The sequence below is a fragment of the Lissotriton vulgaris genome, chromosome 7, assembly GCF_964263255.1.
Source record: "Lissotriton vulgaris chromosome 7, aLisVul1.2, whole genome shotgun sequence".
In the NCBI taxonomy this organism is placed as follows: Eukaryota; Metazoa; Chordata; class Amphibia; order Caudata; family Salamandridae; genus Lissotriton; species Lissotriton vulgaris.
The window spans coordinates 1,548,782,605-1,548,803,784 of NC_141695.1; the positions used below are offsets into that span (position 1 = coordinate 1,548,782,605).

Consider the following 21,180-nt stretch of genomic DNA (forward strand, 5'->3'; position numbering starts at 1 on the left):
GTGGGTCCCAGGCACTCCACACCACTGGAGTCAAGCTAGCCGGGCTGATGAGAGGTGTTACTTCGAAACCGGTCCAGTCCTCGGATGCTTGATTCCGTTCTGGGAAGGACATGGCTTTTGTAGTTCGGACTGGACTGTTCCCATGGGACACAGGGTCAGAGCTGATTTGCATATCGCCATTGTCTAACCCAGGGTGGTGTGGAGTGCAAAAAACCGATGGATTTGGGCCCAGATCTTCGGACTGGGGTGAATGTGTGACATTGATCCACATTCGGTCCATCACCTGTTTTGTTTTGAGATTAATTCAAGCATTTCATCCATCACTTTGTTTTTGCTTCATCAGACATCACTTATGTCCTACTGAGTACTTGAGTGTCTTTTTCCAAGCAATTCAAAAAATATTCTTGACATTCCAGAATTGTGACCTTAAAACCTCATTTAGAGTCTTGCTGAGCTGGAGCACCACTGTAAATCCACAGTGGTCCTGCCCTAGAAAATGTGCGTTTTGCCCATTTCATTTTTTTTAGGGGTAAGCATAAAGTTTACAGTGGCTCTGCCTCCACTGGATCTGCCACTCTAAATCCTTGTCCTGGTGGTGCATCCACCAAGTGGCTGCAAGGCCACAGAGAAGTTTGTCATGCTCTAATGACTCATTTTCCCTGCCCATTTCCACCATGCGTGGAATGGCTGAAAACTGGGAGGGAAAATACAGATTGGCACCTACCAGCAAGGAAAAAAATCTCTGCACATTTGGATCATTTATTTATTGCTCAGCTACAACAAAGTACTGTTTTGATAGTTTCTCTTCTCTGACTAAATAAAATTGCCAACCTAGTGTTTTCAACATAGTACCCTCTCAGTCTTTCTTCACTGTTGTAAAGGAAGCTACCATTGCGTTAGCTCCTTTGACATCACCTTGGTCCTTTCTGCACAGGCAGGGATTACTAAATAGGTCGGAAATTGTCCCCCTCCCTGGTAGACGAGTACATTGTCCTCCAAGGTCACAAGTGAGTCCCTCAGTTTCTAGAACCTCTCTGTCTGTCCTCCTCTGACCATTTGATAATCTTTTTGAAGTCCTGATACTGATATTAGATGCTGATGTTCAACTGTTCACATTATAAGTCTATATTTTGCCTCTGTTGAAAGTTGTATGTGTGAAGTGAAGCCTTCTAGGAAGAGTTGGCCGTCGTACATGAGGGCCAGAGGTGGGTACAGTAATTCACCTCAGTGACTATGACATTTTCATTGAGACAACAGAAGTAGCAACATGAATTTATAATATGTAAGATGTTCACTTCAGAAAACCGAGGGGGATACAACAGTTAATTAAAAGGAAACATTAACAATGTTATAAAGTTATGGCACATCTCAAGTATAGTTATTTTACCGAAAATACTAAAATATATTTACTCAAGAATGATTGTATGAAGATCTATTGCTGTTCACAATATCTACCTATAACAATATTACCTACCACTATAACGTGCTGGTTAAGTACATTTCAGTAAGTATGGATACACTATTGTGATCTCCATATCTACGTAGCTTGACAATATGTTGGGAGCCGATATTCTGGATCTGATAATTTTATCATGTGATATATTGCATGTAATACGGTGACCTCCACTCCCACCATTAAGATTGGCACTAAATAATTCTTGAAGAGAAAGATATTTAAGTCACCTGAAGGGTCCATAAAATCAAATGCAAAGAGTTGTTTGAAAAAAATGCATTAATCAACTAAAGAAGAAAACCCTTTTGTTATAATTTTACATCACTTTTACTTACTCATTAGGTTTCGCCTGCACAGCACTTATGCTGTGCTTGTGGAATCTCTTGTATTTAATATAGCCTTATAGCCCGCCGTAGAGGGCTATACCGGCTATTAAAGGCCCTCTCCAGTGTTAACTTCCTCTGACTGCACGCATTTACAATACAGCAGTGAACCATAAAAACTGCAAGGAGTTCTGTAGGATTGTAGTGGAAGTAACAGGCACACGGAAAGCTAGTAATTCCTCTCCAGTTACACCATCGGAGTGGGAAAAATATCCCCTTGAGCTCTATAAGACAAATCTTTATGACCTGGCAAAATCAATACAACCTCTGTACAGAAAAGAGGAAAATTTTCATGACATGATAGTACCATCAGCGAGAAAAATACCAATATACATAAAGGCAGCAAGATCAACTCCAGCAATAGGCCCAGATAAAATCCCCGTTAAAGTTATTCAACGCAATTCTGAAGACTGATGCAAGTTTTTGGCTCCAGTATATTCCCACTGTCTCCCCACTGGGAAAATTCTAAAATCATGGCAAGGTAGCATTGTGGTTCTCATTCTGAAAAAAGGATCCCGTCTTCTCTCCAATAACTCCCAACAGATAGCTCTCCTGGATGCTATAGGGGAGATCTTTGCAAAATGCATGCTGGAACATCTGAAAGATTGGGCATTTCCTACAGGAGCGATACCAACGTCTCAGGTCGGCTTTCGACCAAAGCACTCTGTTATGGATAACTTAGCAGTTTTGCAAACAGTCACAGACAAATATGTAGTAATGAAGCAGCAAAAGGTTTATTGTGTCTTTGTTGATTTTACCACTGCCTTTGACCTTGTAGACAGGTCAACTCTATGGACTAAACTAGGGAAGCTTGGAATACTGAATGACCTGCTCACTATAATAATGGCATTGCATTCTGGAACATGGTGCAAAGTTCAGCTGAGGGGTGAAAAAGGTCTGACAGGGCCTATTGCTACGAGGAGCGGCTTAAGCAAGGCTGCGTTTGAACCCTCATTTTATTTTCCATGTACATAAGTGACCTCCCTGAGTCTTTGCAAACAATTATTAATGTTCCTCCACAAATAGGCTCCTGCAAAATGCACATTTTAATGTACCCTGATGATGTAGTGATTATGGATCTTACGCTGGTAGGTTTACAAAGAAATCTTAATGCTCTAGACAAGTATGCCAAAGACAATTATCTTATCCCAACTACCTCTAAAACTAAAGTCCTCCCCTTTAGAGGTAGAAAGCACTATCTTTACTATAACTGTACATTAGATAGGAAACCTCTAGAAATTGTTAAGGAATATGTTTACTTGGGGAGAATTTTCACTCAGACCTTACAAAATTCATCCCACCTTGGGCATATCAGCCTAAAGGCTGAAGCCCACATTGGTAGACAACTGAGATTTGACTCCTCCTCAGGTAACAGACATTTAGCTCCTATGCTAGAGGTTCACTGCTCAAAGATACCACCAATTTTACTATATGCCCTAGAATATATCCCGATCAAGGCATGGCATCGACTAAATCTAAAAGAAGGGACTCTATTGTGTAAACTGCTAAGAGTCAACCAGTCAGTCACCGTCCAAGCAATTCGCCTTGAGTTATCCATAGACAGCGTGTATGCAAAAGCTATCATAAATATACTTTGCTGGGCCTATAACCTTCTACACGCAGACCAATGGACCATAAGACATGTTCTGAAAATGGAGACATTTAGAGACGAGGCATCTAACTATACTTTTCATAACAACTTAAGTGTTACACTAACCCAGTCTGGTTGAACGATTGCACTATTGAAATCTATGACCTCCTCACATCTGAAGCTCTATCTAAAGAACCTGACATCAAGATTAAGCTCTGACTCAGATTTAGACCACTGTTCTCGGCTAAAACATTTTGCACACTTCGCAGACAGGCAACAATATAAAATTCCACAATGGTACATAAGTTTTTCATTAGAGCACATGGTCATGCGTACCATAATTTTAATGTGTCTAGGGATCCTACCCTTAAAAACCATGATCTTTAAATGGGAAAAATCGGATGGTTCCACAGAAACTTGTGATTTATCTAATGGAGGATGGCAGGATCTCGTACATGTGTTAGTAATCTGCCCAAACTCGATTATGGTAGAGGCCCGGCGCCAGCATATAAAGCCCATATGTTTTAGACATAATCTGAGATCGGCAAAAAGTTTAATTGAGTTTTGTAAATCTCCGCCTGATGAATTTCCTTGTTATAATTTATATACGTAGGCTGGTTTCTTAAATGGACTATTACAAGAACCTTGAACTTTTTTGCAATTACGGATTCAGCGTTTTTCATTTGGAACATTTCTTGACTACGAATTCTATCACCCACATTTGGTGGAGATTTAAATTCTTAAGCGGTGCTTTTCAAGTTTGATAAAATATGGACTTTTTTCCCAAAGGTTTGGGATATACTCTTAGGACAGGGAGTATTTGAAAATTGCACGCAATTCAAATGAAAACTATATATAGATATTGGTGATATGTGGGTTGGTGCTTTGAGTGTGTAAGAGTGGTCCACTGTCCACATTGTGTTGTACAAAATATAATTTATATACGTTTTTAAAAAGATTTTTAAAACTGGTTTAATATTTAAATAATATAACTGTTTATCACTTTCTGTTCATGTATTTGTTGACCTCAGCTGAGGTCTAAATCAGATTTAATAAATTATTGTATAATTCTACTTAAACTGTTCACACTGTTTAAGCCCTATTCACTGTCAAGATAAGATCTCTTCCCACAAAAAGCTAGACAGCTTCTAACTTTATGCTGGAATACTTGCTTTTTATTACTTAGTTGAGTAAATCAGATACTTTAGCCTTAGAACAGTTGTGACATTTCCTATTCATTACCTCTTAGAATACTTTATCCACTAGCCCTCCTATGCATCCAACACCACAAAATTGCAATAGACTGTTAATGTGAACATATCAGAAAGGAAAAGTAACAAACAATGAACAGGGCGAAATGCAATGTGTGTGCGTGCACACACACAGACCACATTAAAACTAATACCAACAATGCCTGTCTTGCTGGGCTAAACCAACACAAAATGTACTTTCACAAAAGTCAACGCAGCCTTGTGCATGTCTATGCACAGAGGAGCAAAAAGCCATAATATCAGACAAAGTCAGTCACATTTTTGCATATAGTTTAGTTTTCATTTTTATAGCAGTAAGAAATTGCTTTCTTGGTTGAGAAGGGTGGAAGCCTTACTCTAGCCACAACCAAAATCCTTGTCAGATTTTACCACACAAGTAGTGACTTTTTACCCTGTGATTATTCCTCTGGTAGCTTTGCACTAAGCTGTGAGGCTTAACTGAGAGGTAATGTGTAAAGTATTTAGTGAAAACACGACACAAGTAAAATCCCAAATCAATTCAGAAAGATAGAGTACCTTTTAGTGAAGAAAATGATAGCAGAACAAACAAGCATTTGCAATGCAACGGTCTCGCCTTTGCAAAAGTTAGAGCTATTGGCATTGTAAATGACAACATTTTTATTTATGTGTTGGTTTTTAAAACAGATAAATAAATGGCATTGTCATTTACAATACCAATAGCTTAATCTCTCGCAAATGCCAGACCTATTGCATTTGCAACCACACACACACACACACAGAGCCACACACACACACACACACACACACACACATAGATGTGGTGGATGTGGATCTGGTGGATGTGGTGGTGTTGGATGTGGTGGTGGTGGATGATGTGGTGGTGGTGGTGGTGGATGTGGTGGTGGATGTGGTGGTGGTGGATGTGGTGGAGGTGGATGTGGTGGAGGTGGATGTGGTGGAGGTGGATGTGGTGGTGGATGATGTGGTGCATGATGTGGTGGATGATGTGGTGGATGTGGTGGTGGTGGTGGTGGATGTGGTGGTGGATGTGGTGGTGGTGGTGGATGTGGTGGTGGTGGTGGTGGATGTGGTGGTGGATGTGGTGGTGGTGGTGGATGTGGTGGTGGTCGATGTGGTGGTGGTGGATGTGGATGTGGATGTGGTGGTGGTGGATGTGGTCGTGGTGGATGTGGTGGTGGATGATGTGGTCGTGGTGGATGTGGTGGTGGATGATGTGGTGGAGGTGGATGTGGTGGAGGTGGATGTGGTGGAGGTGGATGTGGTGGAGGTGGATGTGGTGGTGGATGATGTGGTGCATGATGTGGTGGATGATGTGGTGGATGTGGTGGATGTGGTGGATGTGGTGGATGTGGTGGTGGATGTGGTGGTGGATGTGGTGGTGGATGTGGTGGTGGTGGATGTGGTGGTGGTGGTGGTGGATGTGGTGGTGGTGGTGGATGTGGTGGTGGTGGATGTGGTGGTGGTGGATGTGGTGGTGGTGGATGTGGATGTGGATGTGGATGTGGTGGTGGTGGATGTGGTCGTGGTGGATGTGGTGGTGGATGATGTGGTGAATGTGGTGGCGGTGGATGTTGTGGTGAATGTGGTGGTGGTGGATGTGGAGGTGGTGGTGGAGGTGGTGGAGGTGGTGGTGGACGTGGTGGTGGTGGACGTGGTGGTGGTGGACATGGTGGTGGTGGACATGGTGGACGTGGTGGTGGTGGACGTGGTGGTGGTGGACATGGTGGTGGTGGACATGGTGGTGGTGGTGGAGGACGTGGTGGTGGTGGACGTGGTGGTGGTGGACGTGGTGGTGGTGGATGTGGTGGTGGTGGATGTGGTGGCTGTGGTGGATGTGCCACACTGCTGGCCCTGGACACTCACATACTGCTCACCCTGCATACTCAAACACTGCTCACCCTGCATACTCACACACTGCTCACCCTGCACACTCACACACTGCTCATTCTGCACACTCACACACTGCCTGCCCAGCTGCCCAAACTAGGGCCCCCTGCAGTTTTTTTTCCATCTTGGACGCATGAGTCACAATCCGTTCAGCCTTCAGACTGTGCCAGGTGTGAAGTCTGGCGCCGACCCTCCCCCTTTTCCCGATAAAATCCTCAATGATTATTTTTCCTTAGACCCTTCGAAATTGTATATTGGTGCTCAAGAGAGGACAGTAGGAACTGTTAAGTTACTTCTAGTGGGTTAGGTTTGTGTTACATTCGAAGTGTTCATGTATGTATTGACTGGGTACATTTTGAATAGCAGAGTGGCAGACCTCTAGCCACAGTGTAAACGAAAACAAAGTGGCGGTTTTGTAGTGTGTTCCACGCCAGCCTCTAAACTATTCCCAACAGTTTATCCGATAACAGGGCAAACAAGCGAACAACCAGTCAATCTGTTTGCAATGCATCTAATGCTGTCCATTTAAAACAAGTTATTAAAAAAAAATGTTTATCACGAGTAATTCTGTTCTTTATCTCTTTGGAAATAACAATATAACAATATCTGCAGTACAGGCGAAACCTAAAAACAGAGGAGCAGTAAAATGTGCACCCCTCGACTCCCACTTCACACAGCTTTTAACAATTGGTGCTACTTCATCAACACTTCATCAACACCTAACTCCCAAAAAGAAGACGCTGGTACGACTACGGCACTCATTTCATTCACCCAGGAAGGGAGGCAGCTGGGGGCACAGGACAGGCCGTGCCTTTGAATCCAAAGCAGCGGAGGGGTAGCCCAGTGGGTGCAGTTCCTGCTGAAAAGCTTTGCTGTGTAATGTGCAGATCTTGGGATCAAACAGCTGACCGGTAACAACTGAAGAACCGGTGGCCACAACAATTACGCTGGAAAGATAAGCGCCATTTCTGCACGTGATGCGAGCTATGCCACTGCCTGCGATAATTTTTGCAGTAAACGTGGTCTTTCTATGTATTCTTTTATGGCATTTATTTTGTATAGTCCTCACAGACTTCAGAGCCTCTAGCTCTTAAGGTAATGGCTGCTAGTATTATAATACTGGTCTGTTCCATTGGCTGCAGCTGATGTAATTCGCAGTGTCACACTTGATGTAACCCCACAAAATAATAAAACAAGCTATTTAAAAATAGAAATCTGCCTTTGCTACTCAGTGGTGCCCCACGAGGCCCTCGGGACTGAAAGGCAATTCTGCCTGTCACATGTTTTCTGTTGCACATTTGGAGGGTCACCTATCTCTAGAGTCCCCAGAGCCCCCACCACCTCCACAAAATGTTAATAATAAAAGTACAGCCATCTGAGAGCTGCGTATCCCTTTCAAAGCGAGGCCTGCGCGGGCTATTACCCTCAATTACCAGTTGCTGTCCACTCTTCCTAGCTGCAGGGTTAAACTCTGAGCACTTCCCTTTGAAGTCGTGATGCTTTTATCTGTGGCCGGACTCAGGAATTTAAGAAGAACCGTCATAAACGGGGCGGATTCCAAATAAAAGGTGTGTTCCCTTTAAAAGGGTCCCTCGGTGGGTGGAGGGGCGCCGCTTCCTGTCACAGCGCTCCCAAAAGGCCGCCAGCCATTTTCAAATAATCACTAAAAAAATAAAGCAAATGTGATAGTTTAGGGAAGAAAGGAGAGGGTGGGAGCGCAGCAACAAAGCCGGGGGTTAGGGGGGGTGGGGCATAATGAAGCACAAGCATTAAAATGCAGTAGTTCTCGCCTTTCATTAAGTTAAAGCCATTTGCTTTGCTGTACAATACCAGTAGCAAAGCAAATGGCTTTAACTTAATGAAAGGCGAGAACTACTGCATTTTCAATGCTCGTTTCTGTCTGCATCAACTTTTATAAAGCCAGGTCGTCCTTGCTCCAGCCTAGAATCACGCCTCATAGTTCATCAGCAGTGCCCCATGGCCAAACATCTAACCTCTTAACAGGTTTATTCGGCTTTGCAGACCTGGGTGAATGAATGAATAAAATGAAAAAGTGTCACTGTGCTCAAGCACCCACATTTTCCCAAACACAAAGCCGTGAGACCACATCCCCTCCCCAAGGAGGAACCAGATCTACCTTTCACTCCACAAGCCTCACGATTTGAGGAAAGGGGTCCTCTCCATTCCCGAATAACGGCAAACCCTTTGGCACAGGTCATTGGCAAAAACTATTCCTGAAATTTCTGAACACGTTATCCTCCATGATGTAAAGCTGTACAAGAACATTATTATCAACTGGAGCAATAATAACGCCCCAACACCCCTACCATCAATGAGGAAATTACTAACCACAGCCAAGAACATTTGCCTTGCTTCCGGTTACTTACAACTTCACAGAAGTATACTCCGATCCCTGCATGCTCCCCGCCCCTTCAGCACCCTTGGTTAATCTTATCTTTGTGGCACTTTGATGACAGTGAGGCGCACATTGAGAAAAGCACACACTTTTTATTTCACTTGACCCACTACAGTAATTGTGGATAATGCGCGTTTATATCCCATTGCTCCAATTCCCAACTTGCTGAGAGCAGGTTGGCACAAAATACATTGAAAATTACACAAAACGATAACAGCGATTTTCTGAAGATGCACCGATTTACCTTTCTTGCTCTAATTCACTGATCATGAGGATATGGAGACATGTGACTAGGAAATTACGCTTTCATCGTTCCAGCAGGCGCCATAGTTAAAACATTAAACTATTTCACCGGTTATACGTATTGTAAGCCTATTAACCCAAAGAAGGCCTTCAAGTGAGCCAAGACAGAAGCAGGACACGCTAACTCACACCATAGCGAGGATTCATTGGTGGTGCGCTGCGTTACCGTCAACAGTACGGTTCTCCCTTCTCCAGAGCTGTGCACGACCCTCACCTGTGTCTGCTCCTCGCAACTTATTTAAAACTAAACCGAAGAGACGGGGTACCAATACAGATAGTGTAAAAAGGAAATGCCACCACTTCGTAATCAGACACTCAGCCTTAGGCTCACAAATACACTAAATCCGGACCCGTAAATCAATTGTCATTTCCCAGGAGAAATGTTTCCTTTTTACAATTCTCCTCATATTTGTCAACTTTACAATGCCACCTGCTCACGCTGGACATTGGATTGCACCCTTCCTGCTCAGGAGTCGGAAGAGAGCCCACACCTACTGCCCATTCAATCCATGGCCTCTTGTGGAAAGAAAACTAGGCATTTACCATAAGTCTAGCATGAGGTACATCATGAATGCTTCTGTCTGCCCGTGTCTGCGCCGGGAAATGGATCCAAAAAAAACAAGTCAGGTCCCGGGCCGGCAGCCAATCACAGCGCGGCCCGGGAATGACGTCACGGAGGTGTCCCGGGCCGGCAGCCAATCACAGCGAGGCCCGGGACACACGACAAAAAGGGGCAGGGCTTAAAAGAAGACACGGAAACGCCCCCGAATCGCGTTTTCAGGGGAAAGCGTGATTGACAGCCAATCTCTTCCAATGGCTAGCCTCCATTTATGGAGCTAGCCAATGGAACAGAGGGCGGGACTAAGCAGTACACTGTAGGGACAATAGATTTCTCCTGGGCGGAGCTAGAAGCTCCGGCCCCAGGCGAAACCTAAAAATGAACTTCCAAGGCTGTGCTTAGGTGGTAGAAGAAAGTGGCACGGAGTAAAACCAGGACAGGGCAGCCTTGACATAAAGGTATCCTGACATTCGGAACCTCCTGCTTCAGACACCTAAGAAAAACATGAATTCCATTCACTTTGCATTTTTATCATTATTAAAATTGTGCAAATTAGGAACGGCAGAAATATCTATAAATTCAACGCAATTTTGCATCATCGACACTGAGTTTTCCTTATGAATATGACAGCAAACGAACTGCAGTGAGCCCGCTAGATGGCACTGCGCCATCATGATTCTCTAAAAACCTACCAGGTCGTTTTTGCATTTTCTTCCCTGTACCCCAATCCAGGAACGTGGTTGCTGTCTCCAGGGCTTTAAGTGGGATGAAAAAACTGGGGGGTCTCTCAAAGGGGCGTGGCCAGTGTAATTAGGGGCGTGGCTTTAAATCACTTACGCAAAAAATCTGTACTTATCATAGTGTGCCGCCCGACTTGTAATTTGCTGTTTCCGACATTGCATCCAGATATTTGATACAAGTAACATCATACCTACAATAAGTAAGTAATATTGGCTTTGTCAATGGTTATTACTTGCAGAAGATAAATAAGCTGCAACTATAAATTGTATATAATATTGACAAAGCTTCCAATTAAATCCTTGGTGACCCTACCACAATGTTGCTGCTCCTGAGTTTCAGAAAGAGAAGGGAAATCCAGAAAGAAAATGACTCTTAAAGGTTTTCCCTTCCCCCACAACGCTCCCCTGGCATGACGTCATGCCGTAACTTCTCTACTACTGAGAAGTGAGCAGTGTGAGCTGAGCACATCCATGTGCCTGCTGGCTCGAAACGGGTCTCTATCAGGCTTTGTTTTGCGCCCTGGCACTTTTTTCCGGACTGCAGTGACAGCAAACAGCTGTCACTGCAGTCTGGGGAAAAAACGGGCTGCCTGTGTCAGGACTCAAAACAGAGCCCGATCGAGACCCGTTTCGAGGCCCCCTTAAAAAAACTGCCGGTGCTCAGACCCCTTGAGACCCGGCCCACTTAAAGCCCTGGCTGTCTCCTTGTTTTTGGACGATTTCATTACAGAGCGCTAGACGCAGTTTATCCTGATAAACGTATCTATGCTCCACACCAGCAGCAGAACGCTGCTCAGGGACCCCAGTGGCACAACCCTCCTGCGGCCCCACGCATCCTTCGAATCCAACCAATGAGAAGTGATGAGAAGCGAGTGGCTTGGAGGAAGGATGTAGGATCTTCTTACCTGATGATGACGAACATGACCAAGGAGTTTCCCACCAGGCCGACCACAAAGACCATGGAGTAGACCGCGGTGATGATAATGGGGATGGTGGGGGACATGTTGGTATGGTTGGTCAGGGGATGGCCTTGCTCCCAGGACTCTTCGCTGTTATTGAGCCCGTAGTAGTCGTGTCAGCCCAGAGGCCAGATGCTGGAGTTGCTTGGGACGCAGCAGGTGGGCGCCAGGCGCCGCATCTCGTCTTTCTCTCTGAAAATCTGCACGGGTGACTCCATAACCTGCGCCCGCCTGCCCTCGTCCTGTGCGTGTGAGACGGCAAAAACCCTGTGGGGTGAAGGGCAGAGAGACAGCTAGAGTGACGGTGATCACACGGCATCACAAACTGAACACAAATAAACAGTGTGTAAAGTAACTTCATTTGGGACAGTGAGCTAAATGCTGGGGTTGGATTGGTCATGTTTAATAGTGAATACCTAGTGAATAAAAACGGAGTTTGCCAATATCTTCCAACATATGTGGATTAAATTAAATTAGCATCCTTGTTCCCACCTTTCGATATCCATTGCAGTATTCAAGCATGTAAATTAGATGAAACTTCCGATGAGTACATTGCTAAGGCTAGATTGATTAAATGTGCCATTGCACCCCTGTGTAATTGCGCCTGCGGTGTGTAAAGTGAATTCATGTTGCCCGATATTTCTCAGATTAGAGTTGGTGCTTCATTTTCAGATAGTATAGCTCGGAAACTGTGGACACGGTTCTCCTCTATCTTTTTATGAGTTGAGTTGTTTAAAAATAAAGCGCAATCTCTGGGACATGTTAGGTTGAATTAATTCACTTTACGCACTGGAGGCTCCTAAAACACGTGCTCGGCTCTGCGCCAAAAAATCACTTCTTGATAGGGCCCTCGGGTGTTTGAAAGGGCAGTAACAGGACGCCTCTCAAACTCATATCAGCATGCCTAGAAGGACTGGGTGGACTGGGCAGAGAGGCAGGAACATGCGGGCTACACCTGTGCGTGGTGCCGCGGTAACGAGCCAAAAACGTGCACCCGGTCTGCGCTAACCCTTCAAGACAGACCACCATGCTATCCGATATCGGTAATTAGCATTGATTAGTACATTTTAATGTATAACAATTTAGACAAGTATCCCAGATACTACACGAATTTTGTTAGCAGTTCGTTAAAAAACGTGCTTGTAACTTTTATTCAAATAGACATTACAGAGAGCCACCTCGCATATGCCCAAAGCCCCCTTTTTAAAATTCCTTAAACACATTTACACCTGTACATCGGTGGTGGTAGGTACTTTAATAGCAAGGCTTTACATTACCTCTGGGTCAAGACTGCGGCTCTGGCAAGGTTGCAGGGCGTGTTCCTACCCGGGGCTACCTCCCCCTTCAGGTACAGGCAGAGGCGTCTGGCCACCCAGCTCCTCGAGTTCTCTGCTCGGCGCTGGTCCCTCCTGAGAGCTGGGGGCGCAGGAGTGCTGCCGGATGCTGCTCTGAGCAGGCAACGCCAGCGCAACTCCCACCTCTTTCCTCCCTGCTCCCCGAGCTGCCTGTCTCCCACCCTCCCCCTGCCTGTCTCTCCCTTCCACTTTGACTCGTTCCGTTACAGCCAGATCCATCATGCCGCCTCGCTCCCCCCGCCCGTCCGTCCCCACTTTATCCTTTGAAAATTCGAGTAGTACCTTCTCTCCATCCTTGGGTGCGGTGCTTTCCCCAAGCTGGACACAAAAAGCAAAACTCCAGAGGGCACAGGGTAGGGAAGAGTCTTACTGCTCCGTCAAACTTACACACTGGCCGCGTGAAGGTTCCCGTTTACTGTACTGTAGGACAGCAGCATGGACCCTGGGGAGTTGGGACCGCACATACTCTGCAGCGTACGTGCTGGGGGAGACCTCCGCCTCGCTGCCTCGGGCCCACGGCGCGGTTTCGAAGCCACGCACAGCTGTTCTCCCGCCGTGCCCTGCGTACCGCCGAGCATCATGTTTATCCACCTCAAATCTCGGGCATGAATCTGAGCTGAACAGCTGTCTGTTACACCCTCATTAGTGCGGTCAGTCCACAGAAACATACCGGCTTTAGAGGGTGAATGAAAGCCAAAATGTGGAATAGTGAGCGCAGCGCTGGGGTGGGAGGCTGGGCTTTACAGCTGTGGTGACCGAGTACTAATGGTGTCAGCATTTCACAACTGCTTTTAATTTTGATGTTTTCTACTGCTGCAGCCTTATCCTAGCTTTGGTTACATTTTTTTAGAGATGCGATTTTCAGAGTCATCTACTGTATTTTACTGCCGTTCGAGCAGCACACCTCCGTAACAACGCGGCGTATTTAAGTGATGTTGGCACTCTTCCCGGGCCGGCTGCCTGGAATTTTATTACACTCTGCAGTTTCCTGGAGCACGCGGAACTCTGCACAAACCTCGCCGCTTCTGTGGAAAGAAAACTAGGCATTTACCATAAGTCTAGCATGAGGTACATCATGAATGCTTCTGTCTGCCCGTGTCTGCGCCGGGAAATGGATCCAAAAAAAACAAGTCAGGTCCCGGGCGGCAGCCAATCACAGCGCGGCCCGGGAATGACGTCACGGAGGTGTCCCGGGCCGGCAGCCAATCACAGCGCGGCCCGGGACACACTGCAAAAAGGGGCGGGGCTTAAAAAAAGACACGGAAACGCCCCCGAATCGCGTTTTCAGGGGAAAGCGTGATTGACAGCCAATCTCTTCCAATGGCTAGCCTCCATTTATGGAGCTAGCCAATGGAACAGAGGGCGGGACTAAGCAGTACACTGTAGGGACAATAGATTTCTCCTGGGCGGAGCTAGAAGCTCCGGCCCCAGGCGAAACCTAAAAATGAACTTCCAAGGCTGTGCTTAGGTGGTAGAAGAAAGTGGCACGGAGTAAAACCAGGACAGGGCAGCCTTGACATAAAGGTATCCTGACATTCGGAACCTCCTGCTTCAGACACCTAAGAAAAACATGAATTCCATTCACTTTGCATTTTTATCATTATTATAATTGTGCAAATTAGGAACGGCAGAAATATCTATAAATTCAACGCAATTTTGCATCATCGACACTGAGTTTTCCTTATGAATATGACAGCAAACGAACTGCAGTGAGCCCGCTAGATGGCACTGCGCCATCATGATTCTCTAAAAACCTACCAGGTAGTTTTTGCATTTTCTTCCCTGTACCCCAATCCAGGAACGTGGTTGCTGTCTCCAGGGCTTTAAGTGGGATGAAAAAACTGGGGGGTCTCTCAAAGGGGCGTGGCCAGTGTAATTAGGGGCGTGGCTTTAAATCACTTACGCAAAAAATCTGTACTTATCATAGTGTGCCGCCCGACTTGTAATTTGCTGTTTCCGACATTGCATCCAGATATTTGATACAAGTAACATCATACCCGGGCCGGCAGCCAATCACAGCGCGGCCCGGGAATGACGTCACGGAGGTGTCCCGGGCCGGCAGCCAATCACAGCGAGGCCCGGGACACACGACAAAAAGGGGCAGGGCTTAAAAAAAGACACGGAAACGCCCCCGAATCGCGTTTTCAGGGGAAAGCGTGATTGACAGCCAATCTCTTCCAATGGCTAGCCTCCATTTATGGAGCTAGCCAATGGAACAGAGGGCGGGACTAAGCAGTACACTGTAGGGACAATAGATTTCTCCTGGGCGGAGCTAGAAGCTCCGGCCCCAGGCGAAACCTAAAAATCCAACCGATAAAGTAAAGATGTTTGATTTTAAACCTGCCTTGCACTTTGTAGGCATTATCAGATTAATTTTTTTCAACTTAATCGATTCATTTATTAAGATTAACTTATAAGTGTTTTAATACACATTGCACATTCAAAATAAAGTTAATATACAAGAGCTATGCTATATTTTAGTATTAAACAGGCAGCCACGAGTGCGGTTATCTTGCAGATATCTGGATCATGATTTGAATTGTGCAGCAGGTGCAGCAGGTGCAGTAGCACAGGGCCCAAAAGCTGTTAGAATTCCTCTAAGCACTTAATATTGCTATATTTGACTACTAAAAAGGTAGGCAAATTGCAGTTACCTTGCAGTTAAAAGGGACTTGATTTGAATGGTGCAGCAGGTGTAGTGGCACCAGGGCCAAAAGCTCTAGAGACTTCACTAAACCCAGAATATTGCTAAAATTAAAAACTAAACAGGCAGTCACAAGTGCACTTATCTTACAGACAACAGGGTCATGATTTGAATGGTGCAGCAGGTAGAATGGCACCAGGACCAAAAGTTGTGGGAAGTCCTCTAAACTCCTAATATTGCTATATTTTACAACTAAACAGGAAGTCACAAGTGCAGTTATCTAGCAAGGGCAGGGTCATGATTTCAATAGTGCTGCAGGTGAAGTGGCACTGGGCCAAAAAGTTGTCATAACTCCTCTAAACACCTAATATTGCTATATATATTACTGCTATGCAGCCAGACACAATTACAGTTATCTTTCAGTTAAATAGGGCTTGATTTGAATGGTGCAGCATTTGCAGTGGCACCGGGGCCACAAAAGCTCTAGGGAACCTACTAAATGCAGAATATTGCAAAATGTTTGTGACTAAACAGGCAGTCACAAGTCTAGATAACTAGCAGGCACTAGGCCCATGATTTCAACGGTGCTGCAGGTACAGTGGCACCTGGGCCAAAAGTTGTCATAACTCCTCTAAACAACAAATATTGACATATTTAATTACTAAATAAGCAGTCAAAGGTGCAGTTACCATTCAGGCACTAGGGTCATGATTTCAATGTTGCAGCAGGTGCAGTCACACTGGGACCCAAAGGTCTAGGAACACCTCTAAACACCAAATATTGCAATATTTTACCATGCAGGCCCTAGGGTCATGATTTGTATGTTGCAGCGGGTGCTGTGGCAGTGGGGCCAAAAGTTGTCATATCTCCTCTAAACACCAAATATTGCTATATTTTACTACTAAACAGGCAGTCACAAATGCAGTTATCTTGCAGACACCGGGGGCATGATTTGAATGGTGCAGCAGGAGCAGTGGTGCCTGACCCAAAAGGTGTCAGAACTCCTCTAAACACAAAGTTGTCAGAACTCCTCTAAACAAATAATATTGTTATTACATCTATTATTTCTATTATTTTCATCTTTCATTTCATTTTTCAAAATATTACTATTACTTACCCACACTGTACCACTAGTAACAGCACAATATATTGCCTTTTTGACATAAACATGTTATAAAACTTTAACAGACAAGCTATACTAAGAATACAATATAAAAGAGGGCAATGACTGAGAGAGCAGAAAAGGACAAAGAAGGGCAGTCCAAACCAGTCTGCATTTAAAGAAATATGTAATTTAAAAAAATAATCAAGAGGTTGCTTCTCACAGAAACATATTCTGACAGTCAAACTTTCACAAAAAAGGACCTTGTTTGAAGAACGGGACAGATATACTTACTTGGTATGTACATTACATTTTCAAGAATGACTATGCAAAAGTTTATAAGATGACTAACTTTGCTTTTGCAATTATTGAATTTAGTCACCTCACATTTCTACCTTTTTACAGCGGTCATCAGACTGAAAACACTGCTTTATGAATTAAAGAAGACCCCGCTAATGTATAAGGATATTAAGTCTTGTTTTAAGTTCCATTATCTTAGCTTTCACAAGTGATGGTAGAGAAAGTAACACTATTCTCAAGCACTGTCTATGAATTATTATTTCAGCACCCTTGTTTGGTCCCAAACAACAAAATGCAACATGAATTCTAAAAGAGCAACCAATATCGAACAGAGTAGTTCACTGCATCCATGAACCTGGCATGTCCAGGTGATTGGTGACTGGAGAGCATTAATATTATGTTGCTGAGTTTCTTGGGTGTCAGGATTTACTTTATGGTGTATGACTGAGTCCCTCTAAAATTCAGCACACAGAAAAACATTATTGACCCAGTCATTCACGTCATCACCTGAGCTATGACCAAAGTTGCCGCAGCGTACTATGGGGCTTGTTACTACTGGGAGTGAAAGCTAAAAAGTTGACTGACTGGTAGCCAATAAGAAAACTGAGGGGCATATTGATGACAAAAAACGCCAGCGCAGTGCAGGAAGTGACCTTGCTGCGCTTCGTTACTGGGAATGAGCAGGAATTTGCTATATTTCTCCCAATACGGTGCATTCCAGTAATTTCCCCATCGCTGGCGCACATTGGGCTGCCTTGCACCAATGTAGGCACCCTTGCACCATGGTTCCTGCGTTGGCACCATGGGGCCCTGCATAAATATGCCCCAGATAATTAGATAATTTAGATAGAGGCCGTCAGGAGGTGGGCATGAATGGGGATTGGTTTGGGGCAACTGAAGCCAAATCAGAGGACGAACACTTTGGAAAAAAACCATACCATATTTTTCACTTCCTTACTCACAAAATTATGAATTTCCTTTGTCAGCATTTACTTTGGATTTGGGTTTGGTAAGGGAGGTACTGACAATGCCTGAGGGTCAAAGGATACATTGTCACTTCGGAGTAGGCACTACCACTAAGATATATGTCATGCATCCAAAGTCAGGTTCTAATCACACAGTGACAGTATGTTATAAACAGTAGGATTTTGATTTTCAAATCACTGTCATATTATCCCGAATCATGTTGATTTGGCATTTTGGGCCCGATGTAGGTCGCCCAATACCGGTCGGTAACGGGCGATTTCGGCCGTTACCGACCGGTATTTGGCTTTTGACATGTAGGTGGCTCTGAATTTACAGAATCAGTAAATTTACCGATTCGGTAAATTTACCGCTTCGGTATTTTTCCGAATTGGTAAATATACTGATTCTGTAAATCCATAAGTAGGTGGCACAGTTTGCAGTGCCACAGGCCCTTAGGAATTCTTAATTTACCACCCAATCCTATTGGGTGGTCAAATACCGAATTCCAGTGTACATGCACATCTGTGCATGTACACCTATGCCATGTGACACACAGACATGCCCTTAGGGCATGTATGTGTGCCACATGGCACACACGCCTGCAATTGGGGTGCTACAGGGTGTCAAAGTGACACCCCGTTCCCCCTGCCAGGATTCGGTATTTACCGATTCGGTAAATACCGATTCGGTATTTCCCATTGATTCCTACGGGCTTCAAGGCCCATAGGAATCAATGGGAAATACCGATTCGGTATTTACCGAATCGGTAAATACCGAATCTTACAGAATCGGTAATTGAAAAAGAAAAATTACCTACATCTGCCTACTTCCAATTTACCTACTCTTAAATACCAAATCGGTATGATTTGGTAATTAAGAGTAGGTAAATCGGAATTACCTACATCTGGCCCTTTATGCGGTATTGCTCTAAGGTGGACAGGGTGCGTAAAACTGTGGCTAGCCACCCAATGTAAGTGTTCACCAAATACTTTCACTTGAGAACAAAGGAGAGCCCTCTGGATTCCGGTGAAAATCTAGAATGTGAAACAAATAAAAAACTTTTCCTGCCTGTTATTCTCCTCTTCCTGCCATCCTCTCTCCGGATAGTCAAAGCTCTATATATAGAATAAACAGGTCCATTAGAATAACGAGAGTAATTGTTCATACATGATACAGATGGAATCGTGACCCACAGGACAGATTCTTACATAGGTGTTCTCTGCATGAATTTGGGAGTAAATATGATCCTTGTCAAGGTTAATCGAGCCCGTGATCTGCCAACAGCTTAGCTCTCATTCCAAATATCTGAAAAGCAGAAAGATAGAAAAAGTCCAGCTTCAGTCTTGTCATTCATACTATAGTGGTTGAAGAATGTTGTCATTTGCCAACACTTTATTTAAATACTCCTGAGGGGCAAGCCAAGAAAATTGTCTTGTTATACCATCTTGTTATTGAAAAGGTTCTCAAATAGCAACACAAGTCCAAGAGCTGGTGTCACAAGAATCTGGGTGGCAAATTTCATGAAAAGCAGATACTCAAAAAAATTTAAAAACATAACAAAGTTGTGGAGATTATGCTCTAAACTTACCTCTTAGAATACATTATCCGCTAGCACTACTATGCATACAACACCACAAAATTGCATTAGACTGCTAATGTGAACGTATCTTATCAGCAGAAAGAAATGGTAACAAACAATGAACCGGGCGAAATGCAATGTGCGCACACACACAGACACACACACACACACACACCACTGATACTAATGATACCAACAATGCCCCTTTTGAACTGCTAAACTGGCACAAAGTGTGCTTGCACCAATGGCAATGCAACCTTGTGCATGTATATGCACAGGAGAGCAAAAAGCTATCATATTAGACACAGTCAGTCACATTTTTGTATATGGTTTAGTCTGTATTTCTATAGCTGTAAGAAATTGTTTTTTTCGTTTAGAAGTGTGGACGCCTTACTCAAGCCACAACCACAATCCTTGTCAGGTTGAACCACAAAAGTAGTGACTTTTTACCCTGTGATTAACCCTCTGTTAGCTTGGCAGAACGCTGTCAGGCTTAACTGAGATGTAATGTGTAAAGTATTTATGCAGAATACAAACAGTAATAAAGTGAAAACACAACACAAGTAAAATCCCTAATCAATTCAGAAAGATAGAGTACAATTTTATGAATAACATTATAGGGGAACAAAAAATCAAACTTATAGAGTTGCACCTAACAGCACAAAGCGCCACTTGTGGTCATCTGGTCGCATTAGGCTGCGGAAAAGTCACAAGTTCTACGCTGACTGTGAAGGACCGCGGGTCGGATAAGGGACCAAGTTAGTCCAGCTGAAGAGTTACTTTCAAAGTCTGGCACGCAGAGTTCCATTTTCTTTGGATGAGGCCACCAGGAGCAGGCTGAGCTTTGTGGCTGGAGGTCGCTGTAGTGTGAAGACTACGATGGGCATCGCAGATGGTTGTCACTGGAGGTTTGCATTGGCTGCCACCGCAGGTGCCAGGATCTTGGCATGAATCGGCCCATTCGTGGTCGCAAGGAGCCCAAGCGTTTAGGATTTTCTTCTTCTCTTGCAGAGGAATACACAGGGTCCAGTATCTGGTGAGGTTACTCTTGGGGATCATGGACACACTCCCACAGAAGCCAGCAAGACTCAGGCAGATCCAGTTACAGCAGGTCAGCTGGACAGTAGCACAGACCCATCTGAAGTTTGTTGTGTCCCTGTAGATCACACAGGAAGTCAGTCAACTAATCCTTGGAGTCACTCTGGTTAGCCTGGGATGAAGGCAAGTAGGTCTACTCTTCCTTCTCAGATAGCAAAGCAGTCCTTCAAGCAATTTCTTCAGTTAATGCTTCAGCAATTTCCACATGTCTAGGAGTTTTCTGCAGTGTCTCTGGAGGTCCAATATGTATACCTGGTAACAGCTTTCGTGAGTGGGAGGGGAAACCCCCAGTCCACCCCCCACATCTGGAAAGTCATCCCTTGACCCTGTTCATGCTCTAAACTATCTCAGGGTGACAAAATACAGGGCATGCCTGGTGTCAGGTTCCTTTGTATGTTCAGGAGGCAAAATTCTTTGAAGTGTAAAAGGGGCTGTGTACAGCTCCTCCCAGTCATTCCGCCAGGATGGCCCATCGTGTCTACACATAAGCCCCCTTCGTGTTACTGTCTGGAAGCAATACACAAACCCAAAGCAGAGCCATTTACCGTCATGTGACCAGGGACACAGGCAAAAGGCACAAATGGTTGAGACA

General features: G+C 44.6%; 1 protein-coding gene across 4 annotated transcripts in view; it reads left to right on the top strand.

Moving 5' to 3' along the window:
• BCAS1 (brain enriched myelin associated protein 1) overlaps nucleotides 1-21,180 on the top strand; it is a 505,437-nt gene that overhangs the window by 16,723 nt on the left and 467,534 nt on the right. The window lies entirely within an intron of this gene.